This window comes from Dermacentor variabilis, chromosome 7 (genome assembly GCF_050947875.1).
Source record: "Dermacentor variabilis isolate Ectoservices chromosome 7, ASM5094787v1, whole genome shotgun sequence".
Classification (NCBI taxonomy): Eukaryota; Metazoa; Arthropoda; class Arachnida; order Ixodida; family Ixodidae; genus Dermacentor; species Dermacentor variabilis.
In genome coordinates this window covers 144,632,752-144,649,348 of record NC_134574.1, presented here as the reverse complement: position 1 = coordinate 144,649,348, position 16,597 = coordinate 144,632,752, and the positions used below count along the sequence as shown (strand labels likewise).

Below are 16,597 nucleotides of genomic sequence, written 5' to 3'. Positions count from 1 at the left end.
GGCAAAGAGAGGTGATTTTTTATTTGGCTAGACTTGACAAACTTTCTCTGTTTTGCTTGTTGTTCGAAGTTGTTGAGAATTGTACAAGAATGAGAACTTAGAAGAAGCAAGTGGCACATAGCAGCAGCTGTGAGCGGAAGAAGGGCATCATCCCGTGTCTGCAAAGTACAGTCGAGCCTGAACATAATGAATCCAACTAAAGCAAATTGTTCTCTACATCAAAGATGTTAAACTTCGCGACCAATGCTCACGTAAAACAACTCCCGCACAATGGAATAGACGCTGGTTAGGTTGAACTTTGTGTGTCCGTTGCCAGGTGCCGAGCTGCCTTGCCTGAAGCTTCAGGATGCACGTTTGCAGTCGATGTGCTGCGCCAATACTGTGCTGACGTTGAGGAAAGTGGACTGGAGCTGTTCTACACAATCTCATGCATCGTAAAACCTCTTCTTACTGATGCTGAGGAACACTTTGAGGCACAGGCGAAAATTGCTGCCTAATAAGCATAGTTTTGTTTTCAATAAATGGATTCTTTCCTGCCATCTTTTCTATACTGGCGATCGCAAACTCCTATATAACAAACACATCACATAAGTGTGTTTAAGTTTGTGCTTATCAAACTGCCTAATATAGGCCCGTTCGATTTGTCCGCACCACTGTGAACCAGTTCGTGGTGATTCAAGAGAAGTTCAAAAATTGTGCAGCTCAATTTCTGCGGTGCAGGCACAGCGCAACACTCGAAACGAATGCCAAGATGCAGACGCTGTGCAAGCCTTTTGTTTTTTCCGACTAATGTGCACGGAATGCCTAAGTTTGAGAGGCCCTGAACTACTGATGTGATCGGCTTCTGGGGTGTATAAGTACACCCACGCCTGTGTGGACACGACAGACGCACATAAGTGGGGTTTCAACGGCGCTTGCTGCCGTGTGCTACCTCATCTGCTCCGCTGCTGCTTCGCACCTGTACGCTTGCACCAAGTCGGCGCCAACAGTAGAGAGAGTGCAGCAAAATCGTGAACCAGCCATGCACCTCTCCTGCACCTTTTGAAACAAATAATGGGGTTCTGAGGGTGCCATTGCTGCACCACTGAAACGAATGGCAGGGTGCAACACCTCGTGAAGTGGTTCAGATGGCGCAGGCAAATTGAATGTGCCTTATATCAGACTAGTATAGTAATTGGCACACATGCCTGTGTGGTACAAGAGGGTTCGATTATAGTCTCAAGGCTCGTTTCTGGTACTAAAATGGTACATGTATTGTATAGTCCACAGACTCTTTGAAACTGCATGTAAACGCTGACTATTTCATGTGGTTACAAGCGTAGTCACGTTTTGTTGCGTGCTTAATCTAGACTACGGTGTCCTTTTTATAGGTTTGCACATGTAAAGTGTTAAAAAACAGATGGGTGCTTTTCTTAGCTTTTTTTTTTTTGAGTGCGAGATGCCATCGCGTTGCATAGACATCTTCCAGATGGTTCCAAAAGTGCCCGATTGTTTGGGCTTCGAAGATGTTTTCTTAGATGTCGAAAAAGGATGTCTCCAATGCTGCTAAGATTTGCAACACACTCACAGTGCTTCGGCTAGGCAGGTATTACAGCTAGGCATGCACTGCTGAGATGTGTATCTTTTGGGCTGTATAAAGCCAGCAAGCAGATGCACCGTCTTGAATTTGTGCAACATTGACGCTAATAGCAGTAAAGGGACTCTAAAGAGAAAAATAATTTGAGCTGTGTTAGTAAATAGCCCTTCTACAATACCAAAAAGGTCACTCTTACTGCAGGGAGGCACTTGATACTCCAGAAAAGACTCGAAACTAAAGACAGGTGGCAACACTGCCTTGAAGTTTCCGCACCAGCTTGGCAAACGACGGCCCCAGCAGACGATGTCTGCTCGGGCCTAGTTATTTTTTTCTAGATGAAGATGGACTACATTTTCTAAAGAAGCCAAAAGCTGAACCTGGGAGGACTTAAAAACTTTTTTTCTGACCCACGACAACCCGCGACGACCCAAGTACGGAAAAAAAAGAAGAATACCTTGAAATTTACAGCGGCACACTGACGTATCAGAGTGAAGCTTAAAAAAAAAGAGAAACTTTCACCTTAATTTTCTCTTCTCATAATCAAGCCCATTACAGCAAAATTAACAATAACAAAGCTTTGAAAGGATGCTTTGTCAGTCTAAACTGATTTAGTGTTTCATTTTAATGCTCCTTTAAGTTGAGTGCCTCCCTTGCTCTGCTAAAGACCGGGTGGTGATACATTCGTTCTGCTTCTTTGTTATGTTGCCACACTGACTGGACAGCGCACACCTCTGTTTTGAGTGCTTGTCAGAAATGAAGCCAGGAAACTCATTAATGCCTAAGTGGATGAACTGCAAGAAGAGCAAACCATCGGAGACAACGAACTAAAGCACTCTCTCGTTGCTGCAATTATCAAACCCTGTGCAAATCCACCACAAACGCTGGCTACACATTGAATGTGCTGGCATAAATATTCGTAGATGTAGCACTTTATCCCTGCACATCAAGTTGTCCATTAATTTGGCCTCGCTCTGCAACCTGCTAGTCTCTTGGTCAGATACTTTTAATTGCAGATTATGAAAAATACCAGAGGTTATTTATCACTGCATTATTAATTATTGGGATGCAGTATCTTCTTGGGATGCTGTACGATGAACATTGAATAAAGTTCAAATCTAATCCAGTCAGTATCTACTTGTACCTCGATGAAACAAAATACAAAACCTTGCTCTACATGCTCGTTTATCGTGTTGGATTACGCAGTTGCTGGAGGGCAAGACTGACAGAAGTGCCGAACCACCACAAACAACCAGAAACATCTTCCAGGAGTAGTTAATTCACATAACTGGGATACGGGGGCATTAAAGGGATGAATTGAGTTTTTCTCTGATTTGTGTTTGAATTTGCCTGTGTATTGACTCGCGTTGTATATTGTGCTGCTGTAAATGCTGCAGCTTTGCTTCTTTGTAATGAGAAAAAAAAAAAGCTAATTTGCCCAGATGGTAGGGCAACTGCCCCTGAAAAGTTCAGTCCTTGCACCAGAATGAATTTTTCTTCAACTGCAGGGCTTTGAGGGACACCTGCTTAGGTTTACTTAGTAGCTTCATGCTACACTCGTCTGGATGAAAGTTTTTCCCTTTGAACACCTTAAAAGCAGGGGAAGTTTGTGGCTTTAGTCTGAGGATGGACCTTGTGATGATCCAAAACCATCTGTTAGCGATTTCAAAAAGTGTATTGGTAATAAGTCAACACCGCTTGATGGGTACGGTTGGTTAAAACAATCTTCCGCTATGCTCTCTGTCAGTAAAGTTACAATGAACTGATGTTGCCACGCATTATCTCTGTGGATTTCTTCCAAGTTTCATCGCCATTACCAAGCTGAAGCTTGGATGGCAAGGAGCGATGGTTTTGGTAGTTGTCGATGTTGTTCTTGACGTTCGGTGGTGCGTAACCACAATGAGGTATTGGTCATGAATATGCTGGTTAAAAAAAAAAACAAGGACAAACTGAATTAACATTTGGAAGTTTTCATTTACAGATAAAAGTTCCAGGGTGTGGGAAAAAATAGAAATGAACAGAATAGCACAGCACGCTGAATTAAAGGAACAAGAGGAATAAGAATAATCGGGTAACAGGGTAATTAATTAGTTTCATAAGTTAACTCCGATGGTGAATTCTGCGCCAAGGTACGTGCAAGTGTCCCATTGGGTTGAGAGTTGATTAACACCCATGACTTATCACAGAGTGATTACTACTGGGTGGACAAGCCTTGAGCATTCTCCATTTTCAATTTTATGAGTACAATGTGTGCTGGATCAAATAATAATTTGTCATACTTAGTTGTAAAGCTTAATACAATGAGCAAACTTTTGCAAAAATAAAATATGACCCCTCTTTTTCTATAGGGTATGTTGCGACATTGCGCTGCCAAGCTCATGGTGACAGGTTTGATCCTGGCTTTGGCAGCTGCATTTTGATGGAGGGGAAATTCTAAAACGCTTATGTACTTGCATTTAGGTGCACATCACAGAACTCCAGGTTGTCAAAAGGACCCTGGAGTTCCCGACTGTTGCATGCCTCATTATCAGATTGCGGTTTTGGTTTGTAATAGAATTTCAATTCTTTTTTTTTCTTTTTCTCAACTGGATTGTTTCAAACACTTTCGCACAGTCTTTTGCTGGAACACTTGATGTAGTGACATGGTGAAACGGTAGCCCTCGCCCATATTTTTCATTTGTTTGTTGCTGCACAGAAAGTATGTTTCTCGATGCCTACCATATAACTGACACTTAAAAGGCACTTTTGAGGTATTGCAGGTCTTGCATTTGAAATATTTTTTTAAAGGAATAGAACAAATCTGTTTGTGTTCAGCATGTGCTTGTCAGCACTCTTGCCACTGCTTTTGATTTTGTGACTTATAATAAACTTTTGTGACGCTGTGCTCACATGCACCATAAATCATGCCAAGGACTGACTGCATTGCCTTGTTAATAGTGCACAGAAAATAGTTTTGCACGGCTTAATTGTGTCTTTTGCATAGTTGTTCTATGTCTACACCAGGACACTTAATTGGCTTTCATGTGCTGACGCATTGTATTTAATGCTCTCGGCTTTTAATTATTATTTTTTTAATTTGCGAATTCATGAGAAGTTATATTTTTCTATATGAGGTGTCTCAGTTATGTCTCTGGTCTAGCCTGGTTATATCGTTATTTTTCAGATTTTTGTTCTATAAAATCTCGAACCATATGGCGGGGCTCGTTATGTGACTTCGTAAATCCACTGCAACGCACCGTTCTGGAAAAAAAAAATGCGAGGAAGAAAATTTTCATTATTCGTTTTTATTAATTACAATAACGTTACTATGCACTTTCAATCCGGCAACTCTGAACCATAAGTACAGCATTCATACGCTTGCATGATCTCAATTAACATTAACAGGTTCTGCTTTCTTTTTTACTTCCTCTCCGTAGGCTTTCCCGCAAACCACATCTCTCGATCTCAGGTTACCGGAAGTTAAACATGCGGCCCCGGAACTACGTCACGGGCGCGCCGTTCGGCTGTTACCGTAAACTGTACACGACTCCCCACTTTTCGGCAAAAGCCGATAACTCGCGACTCCTACTCGTTTTCAATTTTTATGCGACGAGGCCGCGAACGAAATCGTAAATACTCAAAGTGTGCGCAAGCAAAACTTTCGGCCTATTATAAAATAAGTTGTTTTTTGCGGCGAAGCCGGGGCCCGGTGGTGAGCGGCGCCTACCGGAAGAGCCAAACGCTGCTACGTACACAAGGATACAAGCCAGCATAGCATCGCACACGAGGTGGAACAACTTTAGGAATGTTTCGCCGCTTTCGCCGAACCGTTTCACCGTAAGTGACCAGCATCGTTTCCTAGATTGTCGCCGCGCGTCGCGAAGTCGTTCGCGAGCAGATTGAATGTCACGGATAAACGCCGACCCGACGCGACTTTGGCTCACCCCCACGACGCTCTCACATGTGGGTCGAGGCTTAAATGTTGGTGATCGTCCCCCACACCACTACCGCAAACAACGTGTCTCTCCTCTCGACGAGCTCGTTCGTTGCCACTTCCCCCCTCCCTACGTCTGTCGATGATGCAGCTCGATAAAAGTGACAAGAAAGTAACGAGCTACATGTGGTTCGTGTGCGTCGTCTCTCGCGATCGCGAAATGTGCGTCTGCAAGCGTAGCGGCACTCCGAGCTTCTCGGCCGTCGGTAGGCGATTGTCGAAGGTCAAGTTAATGGAAATAAAAAAAAGCGTTCGGGATATCTGGCCTAAATGTTGCGCATCGCGTCGAATTCCGGCTCGCTAGACTGGCGAACTTCAGGCAATCCACTCAGTCACCGCTTTGAGGCATGCCTCGGTGACCTAGCTTCACTTGCTTTCAAGTTTTTATTGCGCTGGGAACATTTGCTTTAGGTAGAAACGAGACGCTTTAGAGAGCGGTACCTCCCGTATGTAAAAAAGGGGGAAAAAAAAATAAGGTTCCGGAAGAAACGGTGTGTTCCCACCGTCGAGGAAATGAAACGGTAGGCAAGCATCGGGCGAAGCCGTTTGCTGGGGCTTCGTTACAGCTGTTGCGATCATCCGTGCATCCTAGCTTGAAGCAGCGCCTCCTCTATTTTTTCAATGCCCGTCAGAAAGGGTACTGAACAAAGGGAGCGCGCGGGACGCCACGTTTCGCACGCTGGCCGCAGTGCGGCGTTGCTGGCTGACACTATCGCGAGTACAGGCAAGCGCAGACGAGGTATGGTAGGCCAGGCGAGGCCGTGCTTTTTCGCTTGCGCTTGTACCATGATGGTCTATGCTGTCGAAAACGCACTTCTGAGTTTGTCGAAAACGCAGACGGATCATTCTTGCCGCAGCGGCGGCTCAGTGGTTATGGCAACCGAATACGCGAATTTTGGTTGCGGTGGCCGCATCTCGATCGACGCGAAATACGAGAAGCACTCGTGCACTGTGCGACATCAGTGCACGTTAGATTACCCCAAGCGGTTGAAATTTAACCGGAGCCCTTTACTACTGGCCTGCTTTCATTCCATCTCTCAAATCCTTTCCTCAAACGGCGCGGTTCTGGTGTTCATCGTTAGCTGCCGATACAGTTTCTGCACCTGGTCCTTGCCTGGTAAGCACTGTATTGGTATTAACTATTTTTATATCAAGCAAGAAAGCAGCTTTTACGACCTGAGGACGCCCGTTTCATTTGCTTGCTGTACAGTTTTAACCCCTGAAGAAATGCTTCCTTATAAGCTTTTTTTTTTGAGGCAACCCTATTTAGCTCCCAAAAAGTACCCTTAGTTTTTTTATGACTTCTTTAGTCCAATTATAAGCGGAAGACTTAAATGCGAGGACAAAGGGGGAATAGAATATATTTTTTCCACAGTGGATCAATCACAGAACAAGGACAAACACGTTAGAAGTGCTACAATTTTAGCACTTTGCGTGAGAGTGGTTTTTTCGCATACATTTTCATCACAGAGTTCTTATCTGTAACGTTCATGGCATGGTTGCTGAGCAATGGTTTAATAAACTTGCGGCACAGAACTTCCAGGAACTGCTTCCTGTGACTCGCATCTTGATTTCTGCACTGCAAGATTGGAGCATCCATCAAAATGGCAACAGCACGCTCCACGCTGGCTTCTAGAGGTTTTTCAATGGCTTTCCTGTAGTACAACACAATGTCCACAAACCTCTGGAGACTGATCAACACTGTGATTAGTTCTCTTGTGGGATACTTCAGTCCGCCCCTGTCCTGATAAGCTATAAGCCCATCTACAGGAGCATTTCCTTTTGGCTTTTCGACTGTATCAATGCAGTACTGGCAGCTCACCTTCTCTGCTACGACACGGGCTATATATCCTCCAATCAGGGCTATGCTGGCAATCTCTGGGTTGGGAAGCCACTGGTTCGGCCAGGTGCATACTTCTCGCAACCGATGTTCTGCTGTCAACGGAAAAAATGGCTTCTCGAGGCGGCTGACTTTCTGGGTGCTCGGGCCCTGGACTGCCGTGGCAGCACAAAATGATGCCGATGCATTGACATTGCTTCTGAGTGACGAAGAAACAATACCAGTCTTTAGCATTTTTTCAATGCCACAGAGCACACTTCTCATGTCCATTGCGTCGTTGCATCCAGCTGTTCTGCGTAGAAAACCGAAGAATTCCTCAATGGGGTCACTAGAGAATTTTCTTGTGAGGACGAAAATGAATTTTTTTTCATTCAAAAGAAACCTAATGCACATGAAATTAGAGAGTGTCGTAAACACAAGTGCACTGTAGGTTTACTTGCTCAAAAAATTGTCGGGGTGACTTTCACCTTTTAGTCTCTTGAGATATGCTAGGAAGGTTTCTTCAAGCCACTGCAACCTTGAATCATTGGGATCACTGAAGTGCCTCGTGTCTGGGTCTTTCTTGTGGATGTGTTGCTGTGTGTTGCTCACATCCATAAAAACAAACCATCTATGCACTGCTATCATGAATTCTACAGCAGGGCCCACTGTGGCAAACTCAGCATCACACGTGTGTCCAGCCTGGTCTTTCATATACTGCAGTGCAGCTGTGACAGGGGGCGAGAAAATCTGCACAGCATGTCTGACACTCATCTTCTCCAGATTAGTAGGGTAAAGGTGTTTACGTGTCAGGAACCTCACTGGTTTCACCGTGGATCCTTTCTGCATGTTATAGAGCTCCTTCAAAGGGGCTGAAGAAATCTCCTTTTTTCCGCCTATGCATTTTGCGAAAAACTGGGATCGTATATTTTTCAGAATATGGCACTGGTCGAATGCCAAGAGGAGGCGTCTTGATGGGTCAGATGGATGTGGTGCTGATATCTGTGCCTGCCCTTTGCACAAAATGTCCATTGCTGAAACATTGGTTTTATGGTTGTCGGCCACAAGACGGACAATCTCAAATCCTAATTCTTCTGTTTTCTTCACAACATGTGCAATCGTCGCAGCGAGGTCGGATCCTGAGCAGCATTTTGTGAAGAAATAGCCTACTGGTATTTTAAAATGACCAGCTAGGCCACAAAGGAGGAAGCAAAGGAGTGAGTTTGCAAGGTGGTCGTTTTTGTTACTTGGCGTCAAGTGCGCTAAATCAGAGCTCATGCTGACGTCACCAATGAATGCATCGCGCTGCTTGTTGTACTCCAGCTTCTGCCTTATGTGCATTTCATCCACAATCAAGCTGCACACTTTCGACTGATCTGCAGGTAAGTTTTCAAGCTCTGTTTTAAGTCTTAAACGCACTAGTGGACTGAAGCCCGCCTCCCCAGTTGACGTGCCTATGTATTTGTGCAGTGTATTCCTGCATGGCAAGCGCAGCAGCCCTTCGAAGCGGATGTATTCGTAGGCTTTAGTGGATAAGTTACTCAGAACAACACAGTATCTGACAGTCGTTTCACCCCATGTTGCTCTCTTCTTGCTGTAATTCTTGACTTGATCTAAAATAAATGCAGCTTTCACTTTTTTCTGCTCATCATCGGCAGCAACAACCAGAAAAGCACTCACGCTTGAATTATTCTTCAGTTCGCGCAGTTCCTCCTTATATTTGTCGACTGTCTGCCTCAGTCTCGCAATCTGGAGCCGTAGGTCGCGCTCCTTTTGTCTACACCTCCTGTGGTGGACAAAACTGCTGGAGCTTGTTCTGGCAGAGTCCGTCTGAGTTCCAAACTTTCGCCTTGCGAACGCAGATAGCCGGACACGAGCCGGTGCGGTGTGCTCCTCGTTGATGCTGGAATCAAGCGGCGGATGAGCCGAGGACGACGGGGCTGGGGCCGTACTGTCGCACAGTAGCGCGTTGCTTGGCTCCACGACAGCTGCTGAGGCGTCCTCGGGCCCCGCAGTACTGTCAACGGGTCCTAAGGCGCTCACGTCGGCTGAAAGTGCCGCTTTGATTCGTTTCTTGGCACGGCATCCGCTGGTGCCTAGCTCCGATGCTCGCTTCCGAGTGCCAGGGTCACTGCGCCGCTTCGAAGGTGCAGGCTGCTTGTATGAAGGATAGGAGGGGAACACACTTGGCACTGCTCCCTTCTTTAACTGGCGGATTTTCACATTCTCTTTAAAATCAGTGGGCACGAAGTGTTTACTGCACACTACTGAATAATTTGAAGTAGAATTGGGCTCCCAATCCTTGCGTGAAATCACCTTGATCCACTGCTGTCGAAGTTCGAGGTCAGCCGGGATCTCGTGAAATGACACTCCAGGGTCCTTGCGTCTCGCACTTGACGCGCACATAGGCACACAACAGTACCGCATCGTGAATGCGGCGGATGGGAACCGTCAACGTCAAAAGATGCACGTTTCTTGTGCATGGAGAAAGCGTGCTAGAGCAGCGAAGCCTTGCTTTGGCGAACAGGGAAGACAAGAAAAGCAGCGATCCACGCGTAGCCGGGACGGCCGCTGCATAGTCCCATAGTGTCAGCCGGCAGCGCCACTGGCGGCAAAATTTGGTGAATAAGAGAGGGCGACAGGAAAGGGGTCGCAGGGCGACGGGGAGCCCTTCTGCCGGGCATTGAAAAAATAGAGGAGGCGCTGCTTGAAGCGAACAGACGCGACGGAAGCCGTCACGTTTCTCTTCGGGGCGTCATCGTCACACGCGCACAACCTTGTTGCCTGCGAGACGCGTTCAAAACCAACTCGACCCTGCTGACTTGTGCAATCGCCTGGATGTTGGGGGGTTGCCCCGGTGAACATGTGACCTGTTGATGATAATCGTGAGAGGCGAGCGCTATACAACGGCAAGAGTCTTCTCTGTGCGTATGCGTGTCCCCGCAGCTACCGTGCTACGGGACGACGTAGACGGTAGCCTCGGCTGTCCCCTGGAGCCGAGATAGGGCGAGCAATTTGGAGGCGATTACGCCGTCGCAGTCCCTTCCCATTTCGCTATCAGACTGGAAAAAGAAAGAAAGTGTGGGTTGCTTCTCTTGGGGCACGCGAGTATCACCGCTTTCTATTTGTTTTATCTCCCTTTTGTGCGTGGTTTAAAGAGCTTTAGAGACGGGTAGCGTGGGCTCCTTTGACTTTTCGAAGGTTCAGAAGTTGCCTCAAGAAAACACATCGAGCATGGAACATATTCGTCTGGATGCCGTTGATTTCAACTCTGGATGCCGCCACGTGTTGCCTTCCGCGGCGGAGCAACGATACAATTAAAGAAAAAAAAAAAAAGGTAGGGGGGAGGGAAGCGAGTGCAATTTTCTTTTTTATCGCGATTGCCATGTGGCGATCGCGATGGGGAGGGGGGGGGGGTTACCCCTGTAAACATGTGACCTGTTGATAATAATCGTGAGAAGCGAGCATTATACAACGACAAGAGTCGTGTCTGCGCGTATGCATCTCCCCGCAGCTACGATGCCACGGATGACGTAGCCAGTAGCCTGGGCTGTACCCGGGAGTAACTAGACTTGACCTCACGAAGGGAGGGGGGGGGGGGGAAGGAATGCCACGGCGACGTTACCACAGAACACATCGTCGCAGCAGTGGACAATGCCTTTTTATTTCCCTGCGTGAGTTCCAAAACAGTCAACGCGATTCGCGGGTCATTTAGAGCTTGGTGAGAAGTACATACATGGTCTAGATCGCTGTGAAGCCTCCGCGCTAGCAAACTGCGTACTTAAACCTGACTAGTTAGGGAACAGAGCCTCGTTAGCGCGTTACGTCTGCTTGCTTGTGAGTGCGGTGCGGTTGGCTGTGAAAAGGCCTTCTGCGAATTGGCCTCCCTCCAATCTAGTCGTGTATGTTTGGGAGATGTGCTTCGCCTGGCCTGCAGGCGAATGGGCGACGAAGCGCGTCGACTCGAAGAGCGAGAATCCGCGTGGCTGGCTGGCTAAGAAAGCGACCGAAATTGTCCTGCCACGGCCCGTTTAAAAGGAAACGGGCGGCCTCCCTCTTGCGTGTGTCGGTAGTGGAGAGAGAGAGAGAGAGAGTAGCGGCTGAGGACAAAAAAACTCTTCGACGACGGCTTCCCCCGAGCTAGCGAGGATGGCGAAAAATAAGAATGACTCGTTTTCGCACGCGGAGGAGCGCACACCGGGCTTTTGTGGCAACAAGAAGTCTTTTTCCGGCGTCCGCCATCTTTGGTTGCCATGGGAACGGTGACGCGCCTTCTGCTGCTGGCGTCGTTTGCTTCTTCACGTCGGCTGGTTGCATCGCGCTCCCGCCTTTGCAGTGTGTTGCTTTTTCATCTTTTTTTTTTTCGTTCTTCACCACTGCTATTGCGGCGATGGTCGCTGCTTTTCGAACGTGGATCCCCTCGCAACGGCTTCCTCTTATTTTGCACGCATCGCAGTGTCTAGCATTTCCTGAAAAGCGAGTCCACCGGTGTGATTATTGTGCGGGCGGGCGGAGTTCGGGCGGGCGACGTGGTTGCCGATTTCCTGCTCCTCTCGAAGCACTGCGAAAAAGAAAAAGAAATTGCTGCGCCCGTTCGGCGTCAGGTGCTCGCGGCGATGGCTTGTTTTTGGCCGATAGCTGGCCAGCCTATCCGGGATGCTGTCGCAAGCTGCTTCAACCGCTTTTTTTTCTTGCTCAGATTTCTTTTTTTTTTTTTTCCTCCTTTTCCGAGGTGCGACGCGTGGCTGTCTTTGTCGCCGTCGTAGCGGGACCCGTTCTCTCCTAACCAAGACCCCCTCTTCCCTGTTCACGACAGTCCGTCGCTCGTTAGCACCTGCCTTCTCTCGCACCCTGCGTCTTTAAACCGCGATCAATTAGGCCCCGCGCATCTCTCTAATTTGCATCGCTTAACCATTTCCGATTCGTCTAGCCGGCGCTTTTCACAGTCTCGCGCGACGTAGCAGTTGCCGTCTGCAACTTGAGCCGCACACAGACGAGAGAGATCAGGGGTTTTTAGAAGTCGGGGACACGAAGTTAGGGGACACTGTAGGCCGGGCGTACAAATTAACCCACGCACAAAATATTACGAAAGAACGCTAGGCTGTACGGATTCAGCGCATGCGCAGTGGTGCCGCTGGCTCTATTTTTTTTCTTTGGGCACGTTAAGCCGGATGGGCACGCCATCTCGTCAACTCCGCATTTTTTTTTGTCCAGCCTGTTTTTTTTTTTTTTTGCTATTTGTTCGCAGGTGCTGGGATCGTTAAGCGTTACGACGCTTTGTCTCGCAAGAACAGTTCGGCGCTGTCGAATCGAGCTGGCGTTCAGCCAATCAGGGATCGAATTTATAAAGCGGCTGCGCAACGTGACTTGTCACCACGTTAGAGTGAAGCGAAGACTCGTGGGGGCGCTGCTGTCGGTTTCGGAGTGACGTACGCTCCGCCGTCCGTGAGTCAGCTGGCGCAGTCGGAGCTTTTAGGATAAGTTTGGACAGGGCGCCTGGATACCACACTTCTACGTGAGGCGGTGCTGGCGTCGACGTCAGTGCCTCGCGGTTTGAGACTCGAGTTGGTTGCCTAAGGGCAGAAACACACCGGAGCAAATATTCGTAATTAGATGAGGCATGGTGCACACGTCATCTAATCACCAAGCGAGATCAGTACTTAACGTACGGACAACTTCCAGAAGCGCTTGGGTTTAAAGTGGACTGAAGTGTGAACCGGTCAGCAGTCGAGATAAGCAAGAGACGTTTAGAGTATCGGTGGAAAAAAGCACGGAAGAGGCATGTACGACCGTATCCATTACGAGCATATGCGGCGGTACATGGCAGATAGAGCAGATTAAAGAGATGCACACAAGAATTCTAGAATGAAGAACATTGATAGGGTGCCTGAGTGACTGAATCAGGCTGGGGGACGGTTTGTCCCCGCCCAGTTTCAAAGGGAATGTCAATAAATCATCAACATCGGCGAAGTTAGAAACGAGTATCTTGGCGTGAGTTGTCTGGAAAGACGGATGTGTGAACCGGGAAACAAGTTTACATGGTTCATCCCAGAAGAACACAGCACGGCACTGTTAATGCGTGAGATGTGCGCTCAGCTTCCACCAACGTCAAGTTGAATTTTCGTCTACTTTCACGAGCCTTTACCTTATGACTTCTACGTTACCGTTGAATAGAACGGGCGATTTCCGTAATGATTATTTTTTTTTCTCCGTCGTCGTCGTCGTCGTCTGCTGTTTTCATGAAGTTGCAACTAGCAAAAAAAGAGAGAAGAGCCGCTCGGTTGCCCGCATTCTTTTCACTTATTGGGAACAGCGAGAGCCGCAATCTTGATTACATGAGGTGGCATATCTCCGAGGGCTTATTGGCCTGCATCCGCGTTCACGTTCGTACCGCATGTACTCGGTGTCAGATTAAACACGAATATAGGTCGACCTCTGTATATTGAACTTACCAAGAGATTAAAAATATAATGCGTATATGTTCCGAATAGAGGTCGCCCAATATCTTTATGGAAAAATGAAAAAGACAGACAGACAGACAATGAACTTTTATTCAATGAAAAAGACCTTTTTTTTTTTTTTTTTTGACAGGACTCAGTTTATTTGCCGTAAGCTCGGCTCTTACCCGACGTGGTGGCCTAGCCTGGTTGACTTTCTGTCGGTAAACGTGCGCCTTCTAAGAGACCGAAAAAAGTGAACTCGACCAAGTTTCACGAACATTTACGGCGCCGCAACGGCCGAGATTCGAGAAAATTGTTTGAAATCCGTGACGTCAAATTGATTTAAGCGCAAGGTCGCGGGATCGAATCCTGGCCACGGCGGGCGCCTTTCGGTGGCGGCGAAATGCGAAAACACTCGTCCACTTAGATTTAGGGGCACGTTAAGGAATGCTAGGTCGTCCAAATTTGTGAAGTCTCCCACTACAGCGACTCCGGAGATTTGCACCACCTGGGGTTCTTTAACGTGCACCTAAATCTAAATACAGGGGTGTTCTCGCATTTCGCCCCCATCGAAATGCGGCCGCCGCGGCCGGGATTCGATCTCACGATCTCGTGCGTAGTTGCCCAACACCATAGGCACTAAGCATCCACTGCCTGAAAAACATTTATTTACATAAGTTTTGCACCAACACCAGGTGGGCTCCCCCTTACGGGAGCCCATTGGCGTCGGCCGCCGCCCGGGCCCGCTCGGCCAAGGCCCGCTGGGCCGTCAGGTCAGAGCAGCCGAGCAGGGCTGCCTCCCAGTCCTCCCGGAAAGGGTTGGGTAGGGGGGGGTTAGATTTGGGTTTTTTTTTTTTTTACATGCCCACACCATGTGGAAAATGTCTGAGGACTTTTCGCCACAGTGCGGGCACTGCCCCGTGCAAGCGGGGTCAAAGTATTCTAAGGCTGCCGGGCACAGTAGAGTTTTGGTGTAAAGGCGAAGGAGAATGCGCTCTTCCGCCTTTGTGAGGCCCTTACAGGGCTTGGGATAGATGGCATGGTCATATTGGTAGAGCTGAACGATCTCTTTGAAAGTATAGGCGGGATTGGGTTCGGGGTCCGGATCAGTGGGGGACGGAGGTGATGCCCGCTACGGCGGGTAAGTAATGAGTCTGTCCTGATACCTTTGATTCTAGTAAACACCGAATGACCGTTTGAAAAAAATATCTCTGTTTAGTATCTGTTGTTATGAGTACGTTCGTACCGGGCCGTTTACTAGCATTTTTTTTTTAAAGGCAGAACTCAGTTATCTGCACAAAGCTCAGAGATATAGCAAAAGTGTGTGCGAAATTTTGGTGCGAAATTTTGGCTAAATTTCGGGCAGTGACAAAAACGGACCCCTACGACTTCCGAAAGTAGCGAGGACTCCCTTACAGAGATTCGCTAGCTTTGATGTACGAGTTGCTCCGATTGGCACACAGCCTTCCCCTCCCCCCCCTCCCCCACCCCTTTCGCCCGTTTGCGTGGTTGGTTGATGGTCGGTCTTTGGACTCGGCAAACGGTCGGTTCGTTCGTTCGTTCGCTCTCTCGCTCGCTCGCTCGCTCGCTCGTTCGTTCGTTCGTTCGTTCGTTCGTTCGTTCGTTCGTTCTATTCGGTTGCATTGACAATCATCGTCGATAATTTGTGCACAATTTTCTTCACGTATTCGGAAAGTTAAGTTTACATAACGCAGAAAAATATAAGGAAACCGATTAGAGCGAACTATTTTGGGTAACTTTTAGCTTACTTGGTGTTGCAGCTTTCTCGACGCGGGTCATCACTTCCCGAAAACGTTCGGCGATCATTTTGTATATTTGTTGCGCGACCTCGCGCGACCGACCCCTTGTATGCATCATTACGTACACTGACGATCCAGTCCTTTACGACGGGAACTCTGAAGCGCTTACGTAGTAATTTCATTTTGATAATCATATCATCGTGTGGGCCGATCCCACGCTTGTACATCGTGGTGCAAACTGACAATTCAACGTTATTCAAAGTGAACTCCGTAGTCCGCGGATACAAAGTCGGATGCATACTTACCTGTGTGGAAACGGTTCGATCATATTCTAGCCATTAGCTTTCGCAAAAAAAAAAAAAAAAAAAGGAAGTATGGCACCAGTTTGATCTAGACCGCTGCGTCGTCGTAGATGACGAAAAACAGCTGTGAAGTGCGTTTCGAATACCTTGCGAGATGGGCGTGAAAGTCCAGCGCGTAACATCAACGTGCCAACCTTGCTACACGAAGTCATATTTTCATCTCTGTGTTTAATAAGCAAAGCAAACTGAAGAGACGGTAATTTCATTGTCTACTTTCCTCACGTACGTGGAGCTGCCGCCTTCCACATCTAACGGGGGTGTCTAGAAACCTCCCCCCTCACCCCCCCCCCCTATATTGTAACATACCGGACAGTACTGATCGAGTACCAGGAACTGGCTTGTAAAAAATGCGTCCCTGGACTGTCTGAAGAAGAGTTTGTTTTGAGCATTACAGCTGATGTGGTGAACTGCGTTTACCACCCGACCTCGCTTAAAATAAATAAAATAAATGCATCAACAAAACTCGACGCACTTATGGGGCCTTGCGACACAGCTACTGCCAGTGTGCGGGGCCGGGTGACGGAAGTTTCGTGAGAAAAAGTCGCTGCGCAAGCGAGCGTTTAACCCAGAGGGAGAGGGAGGGTCTTTAATCGGTGCTGGACATTTACCTAGGCGCTCTATTGTTTACATACGCACACAGTTGCCTTCTCATGCTCTATCCTCTGTTGTC

General features: G+C 47.8%; 1 protein-coding gene across 2 annotated transcripts in view; it reads left to right on the top strand.

The window, feature by feature from the left end:
* The first annotated feature begins 5,234 nt into the window (after positions 1-5,234).
* Positions 5,235-16,597, top strand: part of LOC142588061 (uncharacterized) — a 67,177-nt gene continuing 55,814 nt past the window's right edge. For both annotated transcript variants that reach the window (XM_075699508.1, XM_075699506.1), the window contains exon 1: positions 5,235-5,389. The gene's annotated coding sequence lies outside the window, so the exon portion shown is untranslated. The remainder of the gene's footprint in view (positions 5,390-16,597) is intronic.